The following is a 27,262-nucleotide window of genomic DNA, read 5'->3' as shown; positions in this document are numbered from 1 at the left end:
CTCTGCGATTATAACTAATGCAGTGGTATCTTTTAGAAAATATTTTGTAATTTTACGTTTAAAACACAAAAAATGGCTAAATGAAATACAGCTACATGAATTATGAGGCAATCTCAATATTGCATGTTGAAATGTCAACTCGAAGAATTGCACAATTTGTAAGCTGTACCAGGTTCATTCGATTTACATGCACGGATACAGGACGAGTTTAAATGGCAGGATCTATATTTGATCAAAGTGCATAGTAAATACACAGAAAACACGTTATTGGTTTTTTTAATCAAAAATTATTTAAAACACATATTTGTTAAAATGAATTTTGAGATACTAGACATAGTTTCGTATCATTTTTTTTTTTATATTTTTTTAATGCCACCAGTTTTCAACACAGAACACAATTCGAGTTCGCCCATAGAGCGATGCTGAACATGCCGATATGATTGGCGGAGTAAGCTCCCTTCATACGTATTTGATTTCCCTCCAGTATGTACGAGTTATCTTCCCTTTAATAACAACCAGACGACGTGTGCAGAAATAGCATCATTATGTTTCCGTTTCAAGTGGAACAGCTAATATAATTCAAAACTGAATCATGCTGTTTTGCTCCTCATTAAGGTGAAAATTACTGAGGCTTGTTCCAGCTACTGTTAATCGTTGCCTTAGCAACATAATTTTAAGCTCGGGAAAGAATTTGTTAACAATGCATCACTAAGTCTGCCTACAGATACAAAATGTGTACAAAGCGTCTACATAACATTTGTATCCAAAGTAATTATACCCGTGAGAATGGACTAGGATTGAATGGATATTTCACAAGCAAGTGGCTTACCACAGGGACCTGAGAATTTGTTACAGCTATATTTGGACCAATTTGAGGCGTTCAGAGTAATGTTTACACGTTTTAGGGGTTAAAGCCTCAGTCACACATTCAGGATTTTTACTACCGTCCTTGATAGGACTGCTCCCGATTAAAATTTGTCAAAAGTCGGATCAAGATCGTGTGATTCGTGGCGGGAAATTCACAAATTTGTGAAAACATTTATTTAATCACGACAACAATCAGATATTGTTCAGAAAGCGTCCCGATTTAGCCGTTTCCAGCCGAGGTCGTTCCGATTCTCCCGTTCTCAATCCGCATGGTAAAAAACGGCCGAATCTGTCCCGACAGCGTCCTGATTGTCCCGAACGCGGTCCGACAGAGATCCGACAGTGACCGGACAGTGAACCGACGCATTCGGCAAGATCTGGACGCAATCTGGACTTAATCGGCTAGAAACGGCAATGAAAAATTTCCCCAAATCTTGCCCGTTCATCACGACAGCGTCCTGATCCACACGACACCGTCAAGACACCATCTAGACTACACAGGATAGTGTTACGATTTTGATCCGATAGAGCAGAATCTGTCACGACATAGTCACGATTGTAATCCGACTAGACAAAATCAGCTGAGTTTCCCGAATGTTACGGGACGCACCTAACTGTCGGGAGTGATTGGCCGACCTCTCCGGACCATTCCCGATCCGTAGGACTCTGTTACGAACGTATACGACTGCGTTCCGACAATGATATGACATTCCAGATCACTGAGGATAGTAATCCGACTTTTTCGCTTTTCGTGCCGTAGCGCTGTCTGATCTCAAACGGGAGCCATAGTCGGCACTGTGTGAACGCCGCATAAGATAGATTTTCAGCTGTAACAAAAAGTCTTAGGTCCCTGTGTGGCTGGCTGCTGTGTTCAGGTCATGGCATTTCAGTAAGATAGCTGAATAAAGTAGTGACACCGTCATCTGTGGACATTGTTGTCAAATGACCTTAGCTGTAGCGAGGACACAATTAAGCATGGCATAGTAACCGCATGACTATGTAACCTTACAGCTAAGCAAAACCACAATCAATTAAAATATCACAAAACTAACCAATGAAATGTGAACTGCACAACCGCTGAATTACACAAAATAGGAAAAACAACACAAACTATGATTATACAAGCAATGTACCACGCTAATGGTGAACTAAACATGTAAGACACCATGCAACTAACCAATGAACCACACAAACAATTATTCACACAATTAAGAGACTTGGCATGCAATGAAACACACAGTAAGTAAGGAACCACAAAACCAATTCACGCAACCTACCACCAGTGAACTAAATCACGGAGCAACAAGTTAACAAAAAAGATCATTGTACCAAGTTTAAGACAAACAAGCAAAGAACCAAACAACTCATGAACCAGACTATCGATGAACCAAACAACTATTGAACCACACAGCCAATGAATCGAGCAACTATTGAACCACACAGCCAATGAACATCCGAACAAAGGAACCAAGCAACTATTGAACCACACAGCCAATGAACCAAACAACTATTGAACCATACAACCAATGAACAGCCTAACCAAGGAACCAAGCAACAATTAAACCACACAGCCAATGAACCAAACAACTATTGAACCACACAACCAATGAACAGCCTAACCAAGGAACCAAGCAACAATTAAACCACACAGCCAATGAACCAAACAACTATTGAACCACACAACCAATGAACAGCCTAACCAAGGAACCAAGCAACAATTAAACCACACAGCCAATGAACCAAACAACTATTGAACCACACAACCAATGAACAGCCTAACCAAGGAACCAAGCAACAATTAAACCACACAGCCAATGAACCAAACAACTATTGAACCACACAACCAATGAACAGCCTAACCAAGGAACCAAGCAACAATTAAACCACACAGCCAATGAACCAAACAACTATTGAACCACACAACCAATGAACAGCCTAACCAAGGAACCAAGCAACTATTGAACCACACAGCCAATGAACCAAACAACTATTGAACCATACAACCAATAAACATCCGAACCAAGGAACCAATCAACTATTGAACCACACAGCCAATGAACCAAACAACTATTGAACCACGCAACCAATGAACATCCTAACCAAGGAACCAAGCATCTATTGAACCACACAGCCAATGAATCAAGCAACTATTGAACCACACAGCCAATGAACAAAACAACTATTGAACCACGCAACCAATGACCATCCTAACCAAGGAACCAAGCAACTATTGAACCACACAGCCAATGAATCAAGCAACTATTGAACCACACAGCCAATGAACCAAACAACTATTGAACCACACAGCCAATGAACATCCGAACCAAGGAACCAATCAACTATTGAACCACACAGCCAATGAACCAAGCAACTATTGAACCACACAGACAATGAACCAAACAACTATTGAACCACACAGCCAATGAACATCCGAACCAAGGAACCAAGCAACTATTGAACTACACAGCCAATGAACCAAGCAACTATTGAACCACACAGCCAATGAACCAAGCAACTATTGAACCGCACAGCCAATTAACCAAACAACTATTGAACCACACAACCAATGAACATCCGAACCAAGGAACCAATCAACTATTGAACCACACGGCCAATGAACAAAACAACTATTGAAACACACAACCAAGGAACCAAGCAACTATTGAACTACACAACAAATGAACAATCTAAGCAATGAACCAAGCAACTATTGAACCGCACAGCCAATTAACCAAAGAACTATTGAACCACACAACCAATTAACCAAACAACTATTGAACCACACAGCCAATGAACCAAACAACTATTGAACCATACAACCAATGAACAACCTAACCAAGGAACCAAGCAACAATTGAACCACACAGCCAATGAACATCCGAACCAAGGAACCAATCAACAATTGAACCCCACAGTCAATGAACCAAACAGCTATTGAACCACACTGCCAATGAACCAAACAGCTATTGAACTACACAGCCAATGAACATCCGAACCGAGGAACCAATCAACTATGGAACCACCCAGCCAATGAACAAAACACCTATTGAACCACCCAGCCAATGAATCAAGCAACTATTGAATTGAACCACACAGCCACTGAACATCCGAACCATGGAACCAATCAACTATTGAACCACCCAGCCAATGAATCAAGCAACTATTGAATTGAACCACACAGCCAATGAACCAAACAACTATTGAACCACGTAACCAAGGAACATCCTAACCAAGGAACAAAGCAACTATTGAACCACCCAGCCAATGAACCAATCAACTATTGAACCACACAGTCAATGAACCAAACAGCTATTGAACCACACAGCCAATGAACCAAACAACTATTGAAATACACAACCAATGAACAATCTAAGCAATGAACCAAGCAACTATTGAACTACACAACCAATGAACAATCTAAGCAATGAACCAAGCAACTATTGAACTACACAACCAATGAACAATCTAAGCAATGAACCAAGCAACTATTGAACCACACAACCAATGAACAGCCTAACCAAGGAACCAAGCAACTATTGAACCACACAGCCAATGAACCAAACAACTATTGAACTACACAGCCAATGAACAATCTAGGCAATGAACCAAGCAACTATTGAACAACAAAGCCAATGAACAATCTAAGCAATGAACCAAGCAACTATTTAACCACACAGCCAATGAACAACCTAACCAAGAAACCAAACTACACCATATATGAACCCCTCAACCATTGAACTACACGATCTAAAAACCACGCGAACATTAGACCACACAACCAATACACCACGTCAGCAAAGAACCACACAACCACTGAACTACACAACTACTGAACTACACAACCACTGAACTGCACAACCACTGAACTACACAACCACTGAACTACACAACCACTTAACTACACAACCACTGAACTACACAACTACTGAACTACACAACCACTAAACTACACAACCACTGAACTACACATCCACTACACTACACAACCACTGAACTACACAACCACTAAACTAGACAACCACTAACTACACAACAACTGAACTACACAACCACTTAACTACACAACCACTAACTACACAACCACTGAACTACACAACCTCTTAACTACACAACCACTAAAATACACAACCACTGAACTACACAATCACTGAACTACACAACCAATAAACTACACAACCACTAAACTACACAACCACTAAACTACACAACCACTAAACTACACAACCACTAAAATACACAACCACTAAACTACACAACCACTAAAATACACAACCACTAAACTACACAACCACTAAAATACACAACCACTGAACTACACAACCACTAACTACACAACCACTGAACTACACAACCACTAAACTACACAACCACTAAAATACACAACCACTGAACTACACAATCACTGAACTACACAACCACTGAACTACACAACCACTACACTATACAACCACTGAGCTACACATCCACTGAACTACACAACCACTTAACTACACAACCACTAAACTACACAACCACTAAACTACACAACCACTAAACTACACAACCACTGAACTACACATCCACTACACTATACAACCACTGAGCTACACAACCAATAAACTACACAACCACTGAACTACACAACCACTTAACTACACAACCACTAAAATACACAACCACTGAACTACACAATCACTGAACTACACAACCACTACACTACACAACCACTTAACTACACAACCACTGAACTACATAACCACTGAACTACACAACAACTGAACTATACAACCACTAAACTACACAACCACTGAACTACACAACCACTTAAATACACAACCACTGAACTACACAACCACTGAACTAAACAACCACTAAACAACACAACCACTGAACTACACAACCACTTAACTACACAACCACTAAACTAGACAACCACTAAACTATACAACCACTGAACTACACAACCACTAAACTACACAACCACTGAACTACACAACCACTGAACTACACAACCACTGAACTACACAACCACTGAACTACACAACCACTGAATTATACATCCACTACACTACACAACCACTGAACTACACAACCACTGAACTACACAACCACTGAACTACACAACCACTGACCTACACAACCACTGACCTACACAACCACTGAACTACACAACCACTTAACTACACAACCACTAAACTACACAACCACTGAACTACACAACCACTGAACTACACAACCACTGAACTATACAACCACTGAACTACAAAACCACTGAACTACACAACCACTTAACTACACAACCACTTAACTACACAACCATTGAACTACACAACCACTTAACTATACAACCACCTAACTACACAACCACTTAACTACACAACCACTTAACTACACAACCATTGAACTACACAACCACTGAACTACACATCCACTACACTACACAACCACTGAACTACACAACCACTGAACTACACATCCACTGAACTACACAACCACTGAACTATACATCCACTTCACTACACAACCACTGAACTACACATCCACTGAACTATACAATAAATGAACCACTCAACTATTGAACTACACGATCTAAGAACCACGCCAATATTGAATCACACAACCATTGAAACACACGAGCTTTGAATCACACAACCAATGAACCACGTCAGCAATGAACCACACAACATGTGAACCATACAGGCAAAGAACCACACAACCACTGAACTACACAATAGATGAACCATACAATCAATTAACCATAAAGCCACCAGTTGATCTTAACAAGCAAGAAATAAACCAACCTATGCACCCAAACAAAACACCTATCAGACCCAAAAGTAATCAAGGACAAAGAACCAAGGTACCGACCAATACATCATCAGACAAAATAGATAAATAAGCGTTCACAGAAACAGTTTCATGTAAGAGACTAAAAGCGAGATGCCGAGTCAGCTGTTCTATCATTATGCCTTTTATACAACGCCATGACGTGCCCTGATGTTTTATGTTCTCGTACCGGTACATACTCCAAACAAATCATTACTAAACTAGATCAATTCAGACCAAGGGAGGCTACTTATCAATTGTTACTATGGAAACAAATCGATATGGACATTCTTGAAATGATAAAATTGGACATGCATGACGAATATCCTGTGCTGGAGGCAGTTTAATCACGTGGGTTGGTAATATATACGAATTTTCTGTGACCAAATACATTGGAATAACATAACAGTCTGAGTTGTGCTAATTAAATAGTACGGGCCATTATCGCAACCATTTTCGAATACAGGAAGTTTCATTATAATACACCAAATCGATAGGCGGGCCTCGAATTCCGGATAGAAAAGTAATTTGCCTCGAGGTGAAAATGAAATAAAATATATAGGAGATGGATGTCTGGTGCTCTTGGCCAGGGTCGATTGTCTGGGTAAGGCAATGATGTGAAGCTCTAGCAAAAGGTGTTGCTAATTGTGTTTTACGTACTTGACTTTCAAAACACACGACGGATTAAACTGAATGTTGGCTTCAGACGACATTTACAGAAGACAACAGCTAGGTAAGATATACTGCCAGAAAGCGTTCACGTTTCCGATCCATTATTACGGATACGGTTCAGACAGGTATATTTTTGCAAGGATGTGCAAAATCCATGGTCTGTATCGATCACGTGGTGGCGGCGGTATATGCGTACTAGGAGTTTAGTTTCTTTACAAGCTGATATGTTTTAGTGACATTTAATTAGTCAAAGCTTCCGATATCCTCAACAATTCACCTATACGACATTCAATATTATCACAATGCTTTAGTTTTACGTATGTTGCAGACACTGGTCTGTCCATGTTGGTGAGGTATCACTACGTGATAATGATGCTTTCCTTTTTGTTTTGTTGTCAGGTGGGTTTGGATTACGTAGGTTTAAAAAGTAACTACATGTATCTATGTGTTCCTATCTGAGCACTAACGATCTGACCATTTACAAATTTAATTGTTGCCAAAAAGGTAAAAGACAGGATAGGTATATTTTCACAAGAAATCTCGCGAAGTGGACGAGAACGAGTCGTCTAATCTCGACATTTGGAAAGGTAAATACATTACGTCCAGTGAATAAGATTAGTGTTACCAAGTCGCCCAGATGACGAAGGAACGAAAACTGACTGATGAGAGGCGCAAGGAGTCAAATTCAATTTCGAGTCGGGATCAACAATGTCAAGCATCGAAGATCAATATTTGGAAGAGATAAACACTGCCAAGTCGGGATCAACAATGTCAAGCATCGAAGATTTATATTTGGAAGAGATAAACACTGCCAAATCGGGACCAGCCATGTCAGTATGAAGGTATATATTGGGACGACATGAGCACAACCAAGTCAGGATCAGCAAAGTCATGCATGAGGGTCTATATTGGAACGAGATGAGCACAACCAAGTCGGGAGCAACTATACCAAGCATATATGTCCATATTGGGACGAAATGCACACAACCAAGTTGGAATCAACAGCGCCAGGCATGAAGGTCTATGTTAGGATGAGATGAGCACAACCAAGTCAGGATCAACAATGGCAGGCATGAAGGTCTATATTAGGACGAAATGAGCACAACCAAGTCAGGATCAGCAAAGTCATGCATGAGGGCCTATATTGGAACGAGATGAGCACAACCAAGTCAGAATCAACAATGTCAGGCATGAATATCTATATTGGGAAGACATGAGCACAACCAAGTCAGGATCAGCAAAGTCATGCATGAGGGCCTATATTGGAACGAGATGAGCACAACCAAGTCGGGATCAACTATACCTAGCATGAAGGTCTATATTGCAGACGAGATGAATAGAACCAAGTCGGGATCCACAATGTCAGGCATGCAGGTCTATATTGGGACGAGAAGAACCCAGCCAATCCGGGATCCACAATGTCAGGCATGAAGGTCTATATTAGGACGAAATGAGCACAACCAAGTCAGGATCACCAATGTCAGGCATGAAGGTCTATATTAGGACGAAATGAGCACAACCAAGTCAGGATCACCAATGTCAGGCATGAAGGTCTATATTAGGACGACATGAGCACAACCAAGTCAGGATCAACAATGTCAGGCATGAAGGTCTATATTAGGACGACATGAGCACAACCAAGTCAGGATCAACAATGTCAGGCATATTGAGGTCTATATTGGAACGAGATGAGCACAACCAAGTCGGGATCAACTATACCAAGCATATATGTCCATATTGGGACGAAATGCACACAACCAAGTTGGAATCAACAGCGCCAGGCATGAAGGTCTATGTTAGGATGAGATGAGCACAACCAAGTCAGAATCAACAATGTCAGGCATGAAGATCTATATTGGGACGAGAAGAACATAACCAAATCGTCAACAATACGAGCATTCCCGACGGATAGATTGTATCACCTCTGTCTCTTCATTACAAAGGAGATATGTAGATAGGCGATACTTCTCTATCTAGTTAAAATGCAATAACACGGAGAGTTAATGTCGCTTGCTGTTTGATCTGGGATCACAACACCGAGACCGTCTTCTTCGCCCTCCGGGGTCCCATCTCGTCAACAAACAGACCCAGGCTTCCAATGACAGCTTCATTTGTTCTATGTGTAGTGTCAATTTGACTGCTACGGTAAAATTGTTTATTCATTCAGAAAAAAATGAAATGTGACAATGATACAGTAAACAAAATAATCACTTATCCTGCTGTCAAGCGTAACTATATATATACAAACTAGCATTATTGAGAACATTCATCAGATATTTTTAGGGTTGATTGATCGATTGGTTTTACGTCCGCTTCACTACCGAGTAGTTCGGTTTCCAGCAGGCGAAGAAAAGACGGGAAAATGAGCAGAAGAGATGAAGTGAAGGAATAGAAAAGGGTGACAGGAGAGAAGGAGCCGTCTATCCTACAAATGTATATAAGTATTAATGTATAAATCTAATTTCTGTAAGACAACTCCTAGGCCTAATGTTTGCCTTACCCTAACACTAGTATCTTTAGGGTGAATTTTGGACCATATAAAAGCCTTTTCCCCTCTAAAATCACTTAAAAATCACTTTATTTTTTTCCAAAAAACACGCTTTTCGTAGAGGAGATAGAAAATCACTTTTCCCGAAAATTGTACACTGTAAAACCTAGTAAGTCTGGATACCTGAGAGTGTTTGAAGGGGGCACGAAGCAAGGTTAAAACTCATTTCGTGTGGGAACCTGGGTACAAATGCTAAGGCGTCATGATACACAGTAAAATGGGATTAGGCCCGGATTGTGTGCTACCATTTTCTGTGTTTTAATGTAAACACCTTATCAAACATGCATTTCACGGAGAATGAATTATCAAAATATTGTGACAATGTTTTTTACCTCGAGCCTGACCAGAATTTGCATTCTTGGCAAGGATATTGTGTTGTTTCATTAAATAATTCAATTGGGTGTCAGCAGTGTTCTCACCGCGAAACGCCACAAGCCTTTTTTGTTGAAAGTGAGACTTGCAGATTATTTAATTTTTTAACTTTTTTGTTGTTTTGTAATTCGGTCGTTGTATTTGGCCCGTTGTAGGGATATCAGTCGTGCCAAGCTTATACTTGCCCTGCTCGGGTCAAAGGAGGGCTTGGCGTACAACCAATATTCTGCCATCATTCTCGACCTCTTGGCAGCCTTTGTGCGTGTTTGCTCACCACAAACTAGACAATATTTGTATTTCTACTTACAAAATGATGAAATGATCAATACCAAAGCTTCGATAACAATACACTGTTATTCGTACAAGGAAAACTTGACCTCGCCTAACCGTATCACACCCTTAAGATCGCACTACTGTAAGTTACGTCAACACAGAGACGTAAATATGCTATGTCTCTGGTCAACACTTGTTAGCGGTTATCAAACATTCTCTTTGAGTCTAGTGTCATTTTTGTGAGAAGTCCATATAATCATGATAAAATATAGATTACGAATTCAAATACACGCACCTTTGTAACTCCATTAAGGTTCCTTCGGAAGCATGTCATTAGCTATTCATAATTTCAAGATCGGAATACATAGGAGTCGGTATCTCTGTCTTCTTTGATATCAAAGTCATCTCTAGACTACAAAACTCTCATTGTGTAAACAAAATTTCATATATATATAAATTTTTTATCAAATACATAGGCTGTTTTGAAATGTCAGTACACCATCAGCCAATTACATTTTCGCTTAGCAACATGTGAAGATATTTACAGTATTACCATAAGAAATTGCACACATACACACATGCACACGTACATAACACAGATGGAGGCACGTCCTTAAATGACCTTAGTTGTCAATAGGACGTTAAACAAAATAAAACCAGACCAAATCAATCATAGGGCTAGAAACACACATCGTGACGTCACAGTAAGAAACAATATAACGTCACAAATTCACGGCAAACCTTTTAAATATCTCAGGTAGCGACTATTTGCGTGTACCGAACGCAAAATGCTTTTCAAGTCGGAAACATATCTAACCTGTTATATGTAGTATGACGCAAAAACAAATTTATGAAAAAGACTCTTATTCGTCCTGACTTTTTTCTTTCTTTTTCCTTATATTTTCTGTCTTTGCAAACAAACGCACAACACTCTCTCGCCGCCGAAAGCACCCATGATGGTTCCTTTTCAACTCTCCATTCCACACTTTCAAATCATGTGCAATTGTGCACATTGGGGGTTGGGATGGGATGTTACCTGCCACTAAATGAATTGAAGTAATTTCTAAATGAAATAAACACATTTACATGAATAAAAGATATGTCTTTTCTTTTTAATTTGATCTTTGTATCATGACTTTTCATTTTATTGTTGCATGGGCCGCGATGGCCAAGTAGAATTAAAGCGTCTGGCATTCTGCTGCCACTAGCCCTCCACCACTGGATCGCAGGTTCGAAACTGGCGGTAGGTCGGTGGGTTTTTTCTCCGGGAACTCCGGCTTTCCTCAACCACCAAAACCTGGCACGTTCTTAAATGACCATAGCTGTTAATAGGAAGTAAAACACAAACAAACAAAAAGTTGTTGCAGTTGCATATTTACAACCCAACAAAGTTTCAACTAAAAGAATCACGCCATCTCATTTATACATGCAAAAGTTTTACGTTATCGTCGGATATCATTTTCCTTTATATATATCTAGTTCTTATTTCTGTACATTGGACATTCTACGTATTTTATTTGACACCGTCAAGGAATTCTATTTACTTATTTTCTTTCGGATATTACGTTTATTTATCCTAACCAACAAAGACACGGGGAACGCGATTTGTGGTCTATAACCATAACTTACACTACCTTGGTATTTAAAAGCGGGGGATCCAGTCGAAACGGGTGCTATCCTATAAGATACGTTGTCCCAGTTTGGGGACGAATTAATTCTGCCTTCATTTCTTTATGTACAGATCTTATAGATAACTCCTTTTTAAACTCCAATATGTCGTAAGTCATCCGAATAGTAATTCTCACCTTACAACACTGGGATTTCATTTTGTGTCCAATCATTAGGTATGATTAACATAAGCGATACATCACCTGGTCACAGGTAAGTGACCTGGGTAGTGATATATATATATACCATACAGGTTATTTGTCATTTCCACTTTTGTGCTGAGTTGGCACCGTGGAAATGTGTTGGTCGGTCGCATTATTGAGCAAGGTCAAATCCAATGGAAGTTTGAAATGAAAAAGCTAAATTACTAAATAATCAAACAGAATCAAATTTGATACTATGTTTACTTATAATTGGACAGCCACTTTGTAAACGACGAAATCTTGTTAGAAATGTGATGTCGCCGTTGGGGTGTACTTTTTGGTTTGTGCTGAAATTGCCAGACGAATTCCTGTTAATCAAAACGCTTCAATTTCTATGGAGTTGTAGGTCAATGTGGTAATGAGAGGAATGTTCAGAATTGTAGTTAATTCACTCTATTTTTTAAAAAGGCCGGATGATTTAGAAAATCATACAAATTATCTACATTTATATTTTTTTTGCAAAATGTTGATGATTATAAAGCCAAAGGGAAAAACCGGAATTAAAAATGTGATCTACGTCAGCCCAAAAAAACCCACCAAAAATAGAATAGGGGACCCATGTCTCGATCACCGTAAGCGTTTCAATGACGGTGACTGTCAGCGAATATGGAGCGGTTTGGTCAGATGACAGGACAATATGGCATTTTTTCGTAAACGAAAAGACTCAATAACACCCTAGACGTTATTTTAATTGGTCAATCTTCTAATCATGACGTCAAGTAATATTTTGTGACGTCATCTTTCTTTGTGACATCATAGTTCATGGCAAGTGTTTCTCCGATCGGAAACAAGAAGAATGTAACTAAAGAGAAAAAGTTTTTTTTCTAGATAAAATACCCGAACTCAGTGGCAGAAAAAAGTCCCCGTACCAAACTGGTGGTAGGGTGATTATTACTTTTATCTAACTCTCGTTGGACAATTTTTTAATTGTAAAAGCCACTTGGTAACCCTTTTCTTTTAGCCACCACTCGTTTGGGAACCTCTATTTATTTTCATGTGAGAAGTCGAAATATGTCAATGCAATGAAACCTGTCTAATCTTACATCTTGCGATAACCAGCAAAGTGAATTTACTTAGTACCAGACAACCCGCAGGATTCTGGGTACCACAGGAGTTCCATTAGGTAGTATACAGTGTATGTCACAGGGACATGCGAACTTGTTACAGTAGCTGTTTTTGGACCTAAACCTACGGTGGCTGATATGTGCCATTTCGTTGCTTCGCCCTGAATTGACGACAAATAACAAATCTTAATTCTCGTTGTGTCGTATTTTCGCCCCGAAAAGACGACATTTAATAGTTACCAATATGTTCAGAGTAATAGAGACTTAGATCAATTCCCGATTTTTCATTGGGGGAGATTGTTTTTCACCAGATCCTTAGCTAAACCATTAACTGGTCCAATATCACTCGATACACACCAGGTACAAATATACGGGCATCAACTTTGGTATTCAATTATCAGGTCCCTGTGTTGCATTATACAGGGTAGAGATATTTTAGGTCGAACCCAATAACTACATGCTTTGAATTCAGTTTTGTGGTTTTAATATAAACACTACGATAGAGAATTTGCCTACAGACATGATGCTATGCCTTAGATTTATACAAGGCCACGGAACATGAACAGTTGTTTACAGAAAATCCACCCGGAGAAAAAAAAGCACGTAAAATGCACTTTTCATGGGATGTTTAGTAAACAACCTTGTTATCCTATAAGTCTGAAAATATTGCCCGACACCCGCCCTCCCATATAAATGTCTGGATCCTCCCCTTCTGGGTCTCTAGGGTCACTCGGGTCTCTCGCCTTGAAATGACACCAATAACACACCAGTAAAACGCTCGGATAGGGTAGTCTAATAATTATAGCCTACCCATGAAAGCGTATTGGCCTGGGGCGTTAATGACAGACCTATACAATATATAGGGGAGGGGGTAGATTGACACGGTCATTGTATAGCCCCGTAGTTACCTACATACACCATCTGGCTGGGGCGTGGTCCCATAAACTTCCCCACTGTGTTACTATAGTAACTACGAATGTACATATATCTTCTTTGGTTGATTTTGTATACGGATATATTTTATATGTAAGCATTTAGTTAATGCGAAGTGTGTAATATCACGACAAAGGAAATAATACTGATACCGAACTTATTATAATGGCTGTAATTTATATCATAGGGAGCGATTTTAATAAAAAAAAAAAGTAAGCCTGAAGTTGGTTCCTAGTTCCTAGTTCCGTTTAAGATAAACGGAACTGGGAACCAGACCCTAGATCCGTTTAAGAAAAATGGAACTGGGAACCAGACCCTAGTTCCGTTTATGAAAAACGTTACTGGAGTTAGAATCTCAGTTCCGTATAAGACCAATTACTTTATAGAGGCTATGGTAGTCTTATTTTTCGAGTTAAAGGTTGTGGGTTCGATTCCTGTACTGAATCAGATTTGAGTTCCCATCGATTTTTAGAGACTGACTATGATGTTTTTTCTGGAACAGACCTAGTATTTTGGTCGAAGTTCCATTGATAGTGTTATTTCGATTTTAAACGGAACTAGGATCTGGTTCCTAGTTCCGTTTATCGTAAACGGAACTAGGAACCAACTTCAGGCTCTAATAAAAACGTATTTGTAAATTTTGAACTTGTATCTTGGTTGAATTATTTCAATTTTCAGTCATTAATGTTTTCCTACTCGGAACTCTGCTGTTGATTATGTATCTTGTTTATTTTGTATTCATTATTTCACATATACACTGGAGGCCTCGCAAGGTAAGATTTTCTTTTCAGAAATGATTTATCAAGCTTTAGTCATGCCAGAAAAAAACAGTTTCAAACACTTTTTAACAGTTACGTTTAAATCCCATTTGTGTTCTTGAAATAAAATATGTTTAAACCAAGCATCTATATAATCCGTCACACTGTACGTATTGATATATTATAAATATACATGTATGTATATTTATTTCATTATATTTACCGCTCTACGGCACTGATGGCATTCATATTCGCGAAAAATGCCATTATCCCTGCACGTACTGACACCATCATTATGATGACGCATATTATAAAGATGGATACCACTGACCCTCTGTTGAAAATGGTTGTTCTGTAGGTGGCTGATTTGGTTCGTTTCCTTGTTTCGTCTTTTCGCCCCGAAAGGACGACAATTAATAGTTATCCTTAATACTCCTTCAGTCGTCTTTCATGTCAACGAAATGGAACAAATCAGCCACCGTAGTTCTATTTACCAAATAAACATTCACGATACATATACATTAATTTTACCTAAATGATGAATTTTGATAAATCATTTTAAGTTTTTTATGAGAATAAAATAAGCAGCTTCAGTTGGCATTCATAGTCAATATGAAAGCCACATGGAACGTCATATGTTGACAACAATGAGGTGACGTCACGAAACCGAAACATTGCGATGCCAAGATGGGGTACTTGCGACACTTTTTGTGCGGTTTCTGGGCTAATTCTGGTGATTAAAATGAGAAAAAACAATCCTCTTTCATATTCAGAGTTGTTGAATTTGTCACGTTCTTATTGGAACTTATATTGGTTATAAATGCCAGCTGAAAACAGTTCAAACTGTAAACACGAAATTAGATTAGATATAAGTCCGTGCTGAAAGTAGGTGAATGAAACTGTTTTCTCCAGCATAAATATAGCTGTGATAAGCCATTTCTGAAAAGATTACCATACCTTGCGTGGCTTTTATGAGAGATAATAAAGATGAGAAAAACAAAATATATCCAACAGCAGTGTTCTGAGTGAAAACAAATTCATCTGGGTTAGACTGGGTTTCGAACCCGGGACTTCAGATTGTTATACTAGTAGCGCTCTAACCAACTGAGCTATTGGATCAACGGAAGTGTCCTGGCCCAGACATCAAGGGGAGGTTACTCTATATACGACAAACCAGATTGTAGTGGGACAGGGATCATTAAGCAACCTCTCTGTCATCCCTATTTCCAACATTATAAATTTATACACTGTAAAGAGAACCTTACAGCTTCCACTTGTGTGGTCTCATTTCTATTTATGATAATCACCATGGCCATTAGCCGAACACTTCCGTGCCGAGGGGATGATCATGCAACAGCTTAATTACACCTATATGTGCCCGGCGGCAGTTAAAGTGTAGAAATGTCACATTTGTGGACCACAATTCTGGAGCAGTACGGAACGACAGTCGTAGAAAAGGTATAAACTAAATGGCAAAGCGACGTAAAATTTTCACTAAATTCAATTTAAATTCTGTCCGTCTCTAGTCAATATGTAACGGTCTACATTGGAAATAAGCTTCCAAGCGTCGTTGCATAGGATTCCAGCATGTGTCATAGTGATTTTTCGTAGATTCTAGTTTTAATGTCAAATACATATTTCAATCGCAGTTTAACGATAATGAATTTAAGGATAACATACATTATTGTAAAGTTTCTTAAGATACCGTCATACACCCATTCTAGAGAGCGTGTAGTAGGCACTGTCACCGGTTACCAAGTTTATTTGTTTATTATCATTGTAATATACTATTGTTATGATTTCACTTTATCATACCTTACGATGTTAGTGTATTTTAGTGTAATATATGCTGTCGCGTATGGTGTATATGCCCTTTTGTCGTACTGCACGAATAATGAGTATTTCATTGTAATATACTGTATTGTTATCACGTATGCCATTGTACAATATGCATCATATTGTATTTGACTATTAGAAGATACATGTATCATTGTGAATTTGTAATATAATGTATTGTTTGTATGTCATTGTATGTCTACTCTCCAATGTGTTTTACACAAGGAATAAAACAATCTGAATCTGGCTCGGTTTGATATTTTTCTGTTAAACGTCCTATTACTAGTGCAGGGAAACTGGAGCACCCGGAGAAAAAACACTGACCTGCGTACAGTACCAGGCGACTGCCCAACGTAGACCTAGAACCCGCGACCCAGTGATGGAGGGCTAGTGATCGCAGACGGTCACACACGTAAACCACTTGGGTACCGCGGTCTCATTAGTTCGATTTAGCCTTGCCCTTTTTAAAATGAATTGTGTAGTTTGTAATATTTCGAATAGAAGTTAATATGAAACATTAATGCTTCTAATCTTTTACCTGAAATAATTATAGATTGTTGTTGCTGCTGCTGTTGCTTTTTTTCCTGTTGTTGTTGTTGTTGTTTTCTTTGTTGTTATTGCTAGTGTTTTTGTTGTTGTATCGAAGAACATTAAAAATGATTTAAAACCCTTTTTTTGCATTATATGCTAAAATCGTCTCAGAGCGGAAAGCATAATGCACTAACTAACTCCTTCGGTTCGTGCAGTATGCCCTCAAAACCTAGTAATTATTCTGTAAATCTACATGTATAATCTATAAATATAATGTATGTATGTAAATATTGTATTCAATGTCTTCAACTATCAAAAGTATCCTGGAAGTCATGGAGAGAGCTTATATAGGCAAAGTCTGTTGCGCAATCCTTTTGTTTAATCAATAAAATATATTTAAAATGAAATCTATTCTGGTACATGATTATAGTAAGTAAAATGTATTTCTCCAACACTTCACAGGTACATTCCCGTTTCTGTTAGAAAAAAAATAAACCTGTCTCTCCCTAACAAGCTAAAAAAGTCACAATCGCGTCATCACTTTATGCAGTGTTACATGTACCAGAGTAGCGTCATCAATTTTGTCACACATTCCATATCCCGTTGGTGATGGTGACGGTGCCTTTGTTTTATCATTACAACTTATTTTTACGGTATGAATGTCTAGCAGAGAAATAATAATCACCTCTGTGTAATGCAGACGGAGAATTCCCAACCCTCGGGATAAGATTTGTGAAGTTTAGCCCTCGATAAAGCTTCGTGGTTAACTTTAAACATATTTCCCTCGGGTTGAGACTTTCTGTATACCTGGGGTTCACATCGGGTTGATACATATGGGACAGTTGTCGTGTCATATCAGATCAACGGTTGGTCATTGAATGGTCGTTGACCTTATAAGTTGACCTTTAAACACCATATTCATAATGTTTGGGTAAACATAACTTACAGTTTGACTAATTGACAAGAAAAATACAAATATTAGTTTTCGTTTTTCAATTCATAAGCTTCTTTAAGGGGCGACAGAAATCACGCACATCACCGGCGTTTGCCGTATTGCCTAAAAGTTTCTGCATGTACTTATACAGACATATGTTTATGCATACTTTATTATATATTGTGTTGTCTTACAGCATCCCGTAAGATTCTAAAATTAGACACTGGAGGAATTACAGATAATGTCTTACTTCTTTCGTTAATATCGTTTTACGAGAAATCTTCGTCTATAGAATTGTGAACATCAGACCTTTGTAGATACAAACATGACATTTCATGATCTCTTTGTTTAAGATGCAAGTGTGTTCCAATTGAAGTTTCTTTTAACTTTCTTGCAAGGAACATAATCTTGATGAATGCAGCATGTGTTAATTTCATATAAAATACAGGACTTGGCGTGTTCTAGAACTTTGTAAATTTCCGTATTTGGTTGTTTCAGAATATAAGTAGAAATGGTTACTTCTGCCTGCTAGTTCTGTTATGTACAAATCCTTTTTTAATTCCATTTTATGCCAGGGAGAACCTCCATTTTCTTACACTGAAATACACGAATTGCTGAATTAAACCACGATTAAAAATTAAAAAATATACATTTCATTTTAATATCTAACTATCACAAGACAGTTTTTATTTACTTCGTGTCATACGGGTGCATGTTTCCGATAAAAATTTCAAAAAAATCGAAAAGAATAAAATGTGTTAATTTGTTAACTTCATGCGTTGCAGAAATCTCTGTATTTAATTAGCTTTGCACGATTTATTAGACCGAATTAATATGCGCATGAAAATGCATGCACATTTACGTGATATCGTCAATCGATCAATATAACCGAGAATGCTCTTTACATCCAATCTGGCACTGATTCCTACATAAGTGATAATACCCTCTACAAAGCTGCCATGTTTTGCCACTGTCCGTAAGGATGTTTATAACACCGTCCCGGGTAGTGCGATCGGTGACCCGTCCCGTCGTATCCGCGTAAACAATGCCCGGTAGCCTTTGGCACCTGTTTGTAACTGGTCAAGGTCATTTGGATCTCACCTGTACATCGTAATCAGCTCTCTTACCCTGCCAAGTCACGCGTGAAGTTTAATGAATAGTACCACAAACCCAGGGTAAATCGCTTGTCACCACTATATTTTTAAACACCATTGAGAAGCCGCCATTTGTACGACTAATGCTAACGGAAGCCAACTTGGATTACACGTGATCGGCGTCTCACCTGTACCAGCGATAAGGTAAGGATGCTGGCATTGGTTAGATTTGATACAGGTAAGTGGACAATAGGATTGCCACGGTCCTAATATTGGCGAAGTTTGTAAACAGCGGTATGCACGTGTGTGTTCAAACCATGTGTATACGCTCACCTGTATCGGTTTATCGCGGAGCACATTTGTGCACGCTTACTCTGTTTATATTTTCTACGTATTTTGTAAACAGACTGTACACAACAGACTGTACACAACGTGTGCATCTGGAAACCGCATACGATCTGTCGTCTTCGAAATCAGGAGATTCAGCTCTCAGTGCTCAAAGTGAGCGAAACTCTTGGATTTCGAAGATTATGACCACCTGTCACCAGCGTTCAATTGAGACGGGCTACATCGCTATGCCCAAAAAGCAAAAGCTTACACATTCTTTGGTAGATTAATTGAATCTATCACTTCTGTGTGGTGACATTAAATAGAGAAATTTCAAACCAAGGGTGCTGACATTTTAACTCGAGGGCTGAGAGTTCTCTGTCCACCTCCCACAATTTCTTACCGTACAAATAAGATTTAATCGTGAATACACAGCGCATGAAATGTGTGACAGAATTGATGACATTGAATAAAGTGGTGACAGGGTGGTCACGTGTGAGCTAACTTTCCAAAGGTAGGCAAACGCATGTTTATCTTTTCCCTAGCAAATAAAAATAAACCAGGAACGCACCTGCGAAGTGGCAGGACGATAACATCGAAACACTACCAACGAAGTAAAAAAGTTCATCCACGTTAAACTATATGTAATAAAGGCCGATTTCAATCAGGTATTTTATAGATCATATATTCACGATTTGAATCAAGCTTATCTTTATTTGCATATCTAAATTTACTAATATATTATGCTTATGGTATCAGACTCCTTTTATATATACATGTACGTTTATATATTCACAGTTGTGTCATTTGCTTGTGTCCTTTCTCCATTAGTTTATTTGAGGTGAAAGCTGTATTAATATATAGATGTATCCACTACAACTGTAAAAGGGTACCTGTAACTTTTACATCACTACCGAACCACGCTTTTACATCACTACCGAACCACGCTTTTACATCACTACCGAACCACGCTTTTACATCACTACCGAACCACGCTTTTACATCACTACCGAACCACGCTTTTACATCACTACCGAACCACGCTTTTACATCACTACCGAACCACGCTTTTACATCACTACCGAACCACGCTTTTACATCACTACCGAACCACGCTTTTACATCACTACCGAACCACGCTTTTACATCACTACCGAACCACGCTTTTACATCACTACCGAACCACGCTTTTACATCACTACCGAACCACGGTTTTACATCACTACCGAACCACGGGTTTACATCACTACCGAACCACGGGTTTACATCACTACCGAACCACCATTGGCATGACTAAGCAATCATATTTACACATTCCATACCATACATTGCGTACACAAATATGTATCTTACGCAAAACTGCTGACTTTTGGTAAACATCGGAAAAATATGTAAAAGAGATCAGTCCGATTAAATTTTAAGAGAGATTAAAAAAGATCCTGTTTAAACCTGCTAAGGGACAAAGTAAAACGTATAATATATAGTATGGCAAAAGATGCACTAAAATATACACGTACAATAAGATGCACTAAAATATACACGTACAATAAGATGCACTAAAATATACACGTACAATGAGATGCACTAAAATATACACGTACAATAAGATGCACTAAAATATACACGTACAATAAGATGCACTAGAATATTCACGTACAATGAGATGCACTAAAATATACACGTACAATAAGATGCACTAAAATATACACGTACAATGAGATGCACTAAAATGTACACGTACAAAAAGATGCACTACAATATACACGTACAATAAGATGCACTACAATATACACGTACAATAAGATGCACTAAAATATACAGGTGCAATTAGGTGCACTTAAGTGCACACCTGCGATTTGATCTACTAAAATGTACACGTGAGATATAATGCACTCAAATATACACGTGCGATTTGATATGCACATATGTACTCATGCAATTTCGAATCGATGCACTAAAATATACATGTGCCATTTGAGGCATTTACAATTTTATGCCGAAAAAATAGTTTCTGATGCGTCGTTAAAGTTTTGGCAGTGGTATGGGAACCCTTAAACTTCAGCGTCAACACGACATTCAGTACAAGATTATCCTTAAATTTTATGAAAAAAATTCTCTAGAATGTGACCAGAAAGGTTAATAAACGCTACTGAATTTGAAAACCGTGTCCCACAAAACCAAATCTCGGCCACCAATAACAGATGTTAAATCTCTTAAACAGATTCAAGATTGTGCGTGAACAACATTCGTTACTTGTGCCTAACAAAGGATAAACAATGAGGCGAAATTAAGCCGTAACCCTTCACGTGTAAGTGACGAAACGTATACTCAGTATGATAATCTCCCAAAGCTGCCAAAGGGGGATTAGCGGATAATCTCAAACAAAATAGCTTAAATTGTCAAATCTTGTCAGCCGTAGAATGGAATGCAGTGAATAACTATACTAGCAATTCCCCGCTTGAACCGCATGAATAACCGATTATTTCCCTTGAAATAGCACCGTCTGTTCCAATTACAATAAGGCTAATACTATACAACAGATCCAGTTGAGGGTGTCATATTAAGAAAAACAGTTAACTCTAGATAAACACATGATATAACTGTAACAGTGTTACCTCATACAATTAGGTAATATCAAAAATAACTATCACTCTGTAAGACACGAGACATCTATAATAACAGTGTTACTCTATGTAAACACATGGTGTTTAAAGTACAATGTAACGTTGTGATTCTAGATAAACAAATACTATACACACGTAACGTCATGTGTAAGGTAACGTCATATAATGTGACATCAGGTGTAATTTAACATCATTTTAATGGGACACTGCATGTAAGGTTACGTCATTTGTAATGTGACGTCATGTGTAATGTAACGTCACGTGTAATGTGACGTCACGTGTAATGTAACGTCACATGTAATGTTAAGTCACGTGGAATGTAACGTCATTTGTAATATGACGTCTGGTGTAATAAATACAGGATCTAAAATGAGTTTTCCTTTCATATGAGATTTTACAAATGAATGAAACGAGTCTTAGGAGCTTTTATTTTTGCGAGCCTTGGCGAAACTCCGGTTTCTCCCACATTAAGACATGCCCTCTCCCCCCTCGCGAGCTAACATCCGGGCAAACAAGAGTGATTCATATAAGTTGAAATTACTTGTTTCATAATTGTTGTAAAATAAATAAATTTTGATATTAGATATTTGTTCACTGTTGAAGTGAACGATACAGTGTGCTAAGCATGTTTTAACTTGGTTGTATTGCCTGTTCTCTTTGTTGAAACTATTCTCCTATACGTGTACCTGAGTTGATATCGACCATTTTTTTTTTTTATAAAAGGCTTGTTTTGATTTGTTTGTGTTTTATGTCCTATTGATAGCTATGGTCATTTAAGGACGTACCAGGATTTGGTGGTTGAGCCACTACCAATATATCAATGAAAGTAAACTTCTAATTTCCACGGAAAACACTTTTTTATGTTTCGTTTGGTATATAATCGTAGACTGTAGGCATGTTATATTTTCATAAAAAAAGTTGACTTGATGCTTTGGCATTTTTGTCCGTGTATGCAAGAACACCAGGTGCGTATTGAAGCTATGTTATCTTCTTGCGTGTTGACGCTATGGTATTTTTCCTATTTTCGTTTTATTGCTTTTACCAAAAATCTATTTACCTGGGTTTAAACTCACTTTTGTGGACTCTGGTCACAGTTAAAGCGGCCATGTCAAAGTTGTGTAAAGCCAGCAATGTTCGTTGTTCATAAGTTAGGCCTTTATTAGCATATATATACGTTTTAAGTAAATTGCCCCCTATCAGAGCCCGGATCGACATCCTTCTTGCATGTCCTCAGCCATGGTTTGGGATCACAGTCAAAGGCCCGGCCAATCATCAAACGGCCAATAGCATCATCAACAAACCCGATATCGTGTTTTCGTATCTTTATCACATTCTCGATCAATGAGGTTATATGAAGGCAATTTCGAATTCTGATTTATGATTTCAAGTTATTTCCCTTAGTGAGTTATTAAGTATAATGGTGGCTCTCACTTTCAAAAAAATATTTAATAGATAGGTTTTAATTTCGATCAAGTTTTACGCATGATAATGGATATTGAAATATCGTATGCATAAATTGCATTACTGAAGTTCAATTTACTGTATGACGAAGGCTAAACGGCCTACACATTTAAATATTCTCGATGACGATTACCACACACTGATCAACCCTGCAGGTCGGGGATGAAGAAAAAATATATACCTGTCGTGACACACTGCATGTTTTGTATGAGGCGACTAATATGAGACCCCCCCATGCAGAATCTGATATTTGTGCCCTCTACTTTGGGATAGAAACACTATCTAAATAAATCTGCTTCACCCTTTGCAGAATTTGGGATACTTATATTTTCTCTCCTTCTAATGACTCCTTATTTGTTTACTTGCACTTTACTTTGCAAAACATTGATTTTTGGACCTTGGACTGGAGGTAAGCCAGGGTTCGCCCAAGCGAGGACGGTTATGGTCTCTTTCCCCAGACCGAAACTATAACAGCTCTATGCTTGGCTTTCAGTTTTGAATGGCTGACTGTAAGTGTAAGGACTGTTTGGCCGGTTTGAAATATCTGATGCGACCGGGTATAGTGTCCTGTTACCGTGTCCAGGTTATGATATTTCAGTGAGACCATACTCTAAAGTGGCCCCTAATTGGTCCCATTGTCCGTGAACGTCATTTTCCTATGACGTCAGCTGAAGCAAGGACGCAAACGTAAACAAAAGAGAGACATAAACGCGATATAATTTCTTTTTATTTTACATCAATTGCGAAACACGGTCTATCGACTTGTATTAATAACTCTTGTTGGCTCGAAAGGTAGCACGCAGTGGGCTTTATGTGAGAGGAAACTAGAGTACCTGAAGAAAAAACCCACATGGTCGGACAGGACAGGTGGAGCCTATACCTTTACACGTCCGTCCGGAAAGTCGAACCCCGGCCGACTTTGTGAAAGGCGGATGTGCTATCCACTGCGCCACCCGACCACCCATCCACATTAATAGCTGTAGATATAGCCATATATTCATACGATTACAATTTTAATAGAACGGAAGGTCGATATCAGCGAGGTCAGAAATGACACCAGGGTGCGAAAGGAATTTCCCCACGAGAATAGGAAGAAGAAGAAGGGAGATTATCACATTGAAATTTGAGAAAATGAATTTTGATACAGATTCTCCCGCGTTCTGAACATCTTTAATATCATTTTCCGAACAGAACTTTCCCTTATGTCTCGGGGAAAGAATAGGCCTGCTGCATCTCAATGCATGTCATTGTAGGTGACTAATGTGGGATCCCAAGCAGAATTTCGGTATTTCATCGGTGTGTTCTACTTAAGGACATTTGAAGAGATCAAAATTGAATTGCTGCCCTAACCTCAACACTTAGGATCTAAATATTTTCTTCTTCTACACTTTTTTATCGTGTTTCCCTCGGCACCCGTCTTCACATGACCTTGAATTGGCTGTTATTTACCAAACCTCACCCACTCCCGCGCCATCCCCACGCCACCCCCTCAAAAAATCCATCACAGAGATTTCGTAAAATCCAGTTTAAAACAATCTTTCGCTACGTCTATATTTCTGTCTAGTCATCTTCGATAATGTAAACACACACATATATTCCTCACTAATTAAGGTGATTTACAGGTGTGACGGATCACCTCATCAACAGGTAGACCTGCCCTGAAATACATCATCATCTCGTTATGTATGTAATTATACGTATAAATACCTGACGAAAACCGAGACGTTATCAGCCAGGCTATACCTAATGTCCTTACGTCAACAGTAATCGAACGCGGTCGAATTAGTGTCGGTGTGTATGTATCAACACAGAGACCGACACTAATTCGACCGCGTTCGATTACTGTTGACGGATGTCACGATATGTTTTTTTATTTTGTGACTTTTCAATGACATTGAGAAAGATGTTATTGTCACAAATTTGTTGCAGTATAAACAAATAACACGCAATACGTAATTCTATATTTTTTTCTGCAAAATGTTCTAATTAAGAATGTTAGTCTACTCGTTTATGAGATTAATGCATTTGATAATAAATACTTACTCATTATAAATTAACTAATTGAATGAGTTATCGAACTTGAAAGTATTAGATCTATCAAAATAGTTTGTAGTCAAGGGAGATAACACGAGATACATATAACATACGCTAGGTTCATGCTTCATATCAAGTTCTGCCTTAAATGCATTTTTTGTTGTTGGTTGCTCCAATGAAAAAAAATACAACAAATGTAATAATTTTCCTAATTACATACCCTAACTTCTCGAGGTATATTTTGCTTGTAGTCAGGTGGTGCAGTGGTTATTTTACCAAGACGTTCAGAGTTCGATTCCCCGATCGGACGTGAAAAAGTACGGGGTCACCTGCCAGACCATGTGGGTTTTCTCAGCGTACCCTAGTTTTCTCCCACTTATGACCCCATGCGCGCTATCATTTTTGCCCTCAAGAGAGATACATTTAAGTTGGAATACATTTTTTTCATAGTTGTTGTAAAATGAATAGAGTTAATATTTATTTCATCTCTTATGTTTGAATGGTACCCATGAAAGCAGGTAAATCGATCAAAATCTGACGACTCCGTCAGTCACAAGTGGACGCCTTCGGCAGAAAACATCTATAGAAAAATCCTTAAACAAACAGGATAAAACACGTTTATAGCAAAAACGTGCCACGATACGGTGACTCTTCATTGATTTACAATTGATAGATCATCTGATTATTTAAATTGACGATTATTATTATGTAATCGGCGCCAATACATCGTGAAGTCTTTTCTAAACTGCAATCGCTGCCAGAAATCTCAAAATTATAAATACTGTTCAAACAGTATAAACAAGTATTTAAATAAATGTCTACTACATTAATAGTTTTGTTGTTTGTCCGTTTGAGGTTTTTTCGGGGGGTTATATTACTACAACAGCCAATATTAAATGACGATAGTGCCCACAAAGTTTTGGACATAGCCGAATCACAATATCCTGACAACGGACCAACCGGAAGTGCCTATGGACATACTGCCGGGGAAAAAGTTTCTGTAAGAGTAACTAATGGTTATTTAACTCATCGTCAAGAAGACACAAACTATTTTTTATTCCGATTTTGCAGGACCCCCACATAAGTCGTTTAACACGACCACGCAGTGAGGTACCGCCAGTCTGTCATTTGTAACGCCCCGAATCTGCATGGGTTGAACAACTGCAATTGCATACACGCGTGTGTCTCTATGAAAAGAGTTACAGCAAAACAAAAATAATGATATGTAATTATCAGGCAGCATTGTTTGTTGTTTGCT

The 27,262-nt window shown here is 38.5% G+C and overlaps 1 protein-coding gene across 1 annotated transcript in view; it reads left to right on the top strand.

Annotated features, from left to right (window-relative positions):
- Window positions 1-19,524: 19,524 nt before the first annotated feature.
- LOC110465859 overlaps window positions 19,525-27,262 on the top strand; it is a 31,967-nt gene continuing 24,229 nt past the window's right edge. Inside the window, exon 1 of the mRNA XM_021521968.1 lies at window positions 19,525-19,762. The gene's annotated coding sequence lies outside the window, so the exon portion shown is untranslated. The remainder of the gene's footprint in view (window positions 19,763-27,262) is intronic.

The sequence above is a fragment of the Mizuhopecten yessoensis genome, unplaced genomic scaffold (assembly GCF_002113885.1).
Source record: "Mizuhopecten yessoensis strain PY_sf001 unplaced genomic scaffold, ASM211388v2 scaffold11103, whole genome shotgun sequence".
NCBI lineage: Eukaryota > Metazoa > Mollusca > Bivalvia > Pectinida > Pectinidae > Mizuhopecten > Mizuhopecten yessoensis.
This window is presented reverse-complemented; position numbering and strand designations above follow the sequence as displayed.